The 2,564-nt window shown below is 36.3% G+C and overlaps 1 long non-coding RNA gene across 1 annotated transcript; it reads right to left on the reverse strand.

Moving 5' to 3' along the window:
* Positions 1 to 343: 343 nt before the first annotated feature.
* On the reverse strand, positions 344 to 1,136 carry LOC146710973 (uncharacterized). The gene is made up of 3 exons (XR_014920071.1): positions 951 to 1,136; positions 714 to 822; positions 344 to 594 (listed from the first exon to the last, which is right to left on the reverse strand). It is a non-coding gene; the product is annotated as an uncharacterized LOC146710973 (long non-coding RNA).
* Positions 1,137 to 2,564: the final 1,428 nt, after the last annotated feature.

Raw genomic sequence — 2,564 nt, forward strand, 5'->3', positions numbered from 1 at the left:
GTCAAAAAAAAGAATAAGTGAAGTGTCCACAGATAGCCAGGATAGAGCCCAGAGTGTTAATGTTTAAAATGTATAAAAATATTATTGATTACAATTCTTTACTGTTAATATCAACAATAAGCTTTTTATTTTGAAATTATAAGTTTAAAAAAATGCTGTTACATTTACATTTAATGCTGTTTCACTGTAATCATTTATTATAAGTATGGACACAGAATCAAGTGAACAACATTTTGAAATAAGTTTAATTGGAATTTTGTACTATGCAAAAACAAAACAACAACAACAACAACAACAACATATTAAACAAACACAGCCAGTGCCTTCATTTGTCCATTACATGTCAAACATAGCACTGACCCTTAGCCCCTGATCATCAGCACATGCTTTCAAAAAGAGCTCCATGTCCTTTGCAAACTGAAAAACAAAGAGGAACAAGTCCCTTGCTCCAGTGTCTTCTTCCTCTGACATGTCTCTTAAGACCCTCTGCTGGTCCCCTTGATTTAAGGACAGATATTTGGGCATTGTTACATGTGCCTTATTTTGGACAGCCCACTGCACAGCAGGACGCAGATCTTCAACAACTGCTGGCTCCTGTGTCAGGCAAATGGGGATGAAAACATAGTTATTTCTCTGTTGCAGAACAGTTTTTTAACAGTTATTCAAATGTCACTAACCATGTAATTACACTACTGTTTAAAGTGAATACTGACCTGACTGACTTCCTGGAACTTGCGCTTTTTCAGTCTGAAAATGGGCACGTGTTGTCCTTCAAGCACAGCTTTGGCTTCCTCTCTCCAGTGTGCAAATAGCTTGCCAGAGCTACGAAGAGTAAGGCCACAGTGAGGGCATGTCATTTTCATGGACTTTCCATCAGCTGCAGTTTTATTGAACACAGAGGGTAGAGCTTATGAATGTTCTAACAAAGACTCAGAAAATGGTTCAGATACCGAAGACAAAACCTTGGGGGGGGGAGACGGGTCTCCTCGAAGAGTTCAGCGGGGAGCAGTCCTGATAATGGTGGCTGACTTGGCATTGAAGAATGCTGACAAGACAATAAATGCCTTGCCATATCCCCACGCCGTATGATTGTAATCTTACAGACAGGGCAGTGAAAGTGTCCTGTTGTCCTACAAGGCTGCCTGCATATCATTTTATCTGTAAGAGAAAAAAAACAAACAAACAAACAGATGTAATTTAAATGTAGTTGTATAGAATGCAATCAATTTGTCTAACAATCAGATTGTACATGTTAACAAAAACATCCAAGCCAACCTCAATAATGAAAGCAAAATGGTATGGATCACAAAAGTTATGTCAAGAAAAGTGGTGAAAAGTAAATAAAAATATATTTTATAAAAACACTATTTTTGTTGCAGATGAATGCACTGAACTGTACAATATCAACAGCAACTTTTAAGTCAACAAAGATACTGCAGAAGTGCTTAAAAAAGTGCATATTTATAACTATAAAGTATATTTAATACAAACATACCTTTTAAAGGCAAAGCATTTTTTATATGCACACTTAGATGCTCCTCAATCTTTGCCCTGACAGTAGGGCTGAAAGTGGGGCACAGAGGGCAGTGAAAGAGTCCTCTGCAACACGTGTTGCATTCCTGCAATTCTGGCTTTAAGCCTGAATTCCAGATTGATGTGTGCATCTAAAACACAGAGAGAAACAGATAAACACCATATACACATTTAAGTTAAGGTTTTAGCAGAAATAACAATTTACACTTGGCATGTAATAGATTTGGGAAGAAAATTCTTGAAAAAAAAAACCCAAATATTTTAAAAGACACTTTAATCTGTGAGATATGTTTCTATTGACATATAACAGTCAATTGAACAGAGGCTAACTAAAATCTGGGCAATAAAAAAGCTGTACAGAAAAGAATGACGAATAGAAGTATTGATAAATATATAAATCTGTTTGTGACGAAATTTGCAGTGTTGACGCTAACCAAAGGTGTCACAAGTACACACGTTCCTTACTACAGTTTAGATACCTCTGTTTAGAAAGCACTGGCTCGACTTTTTAGTCAAGTCGAAGTAAGAAGTACAGGGTCTAAAATATAATTTATGTACAAAATTTTGAAGTAATCTTGCGTCCAAAGCACGCGTGCTGATTTACAAATGTACGGATTACAAAGTACAGATACGCGTGCTAAAATGTGAGAAGTAGAAGTATAAAGAAGTATACAGTAGGCACAAAAAAGTACAGCAGTAAAGTAAAGATACCAGAAAATTCTACTTAAGTACAGTATTGAAGTATTCGTTATTTTGCATCTCTGACGCCAACAATAAATCATACTCTAATGCAAAATGTGGTTTTTGCTTCTTCTCGCCCACAGAAGCCGTTAATCCAGCTCTCTTACTAAAACCAGGCCCAGGAAAAAGCATATCTGTGTGTTTCTCTGCCATGGAGCACGATGAAAAAACATTAAAATAAGGAGGAATGTTGTTGTAACGCAAAAAAAGTGGCAACATGATCATTGTAAGAAAACTAGACGATTCCTAGAATTATGAAATCACTAACGGCAAATTTATATAAGAAAGAC

Source organism: Copadichromis virginalis, linkage group LG4, assembly GCF_057382275.1.
Source record: "Copadichromis virginalis isolate Kocher_CV1m ecotype Utaka linkage group LG4, C_Virginalis_male_GT1.1, whole genome shotgun sequence".
NCBI classification, from domain to species: Eukaryota; Metazoa; Chordata; class Actinopteri; order Cichliformes; family Cichlidae; genus Copadichromis; species Copadichromis virginalis.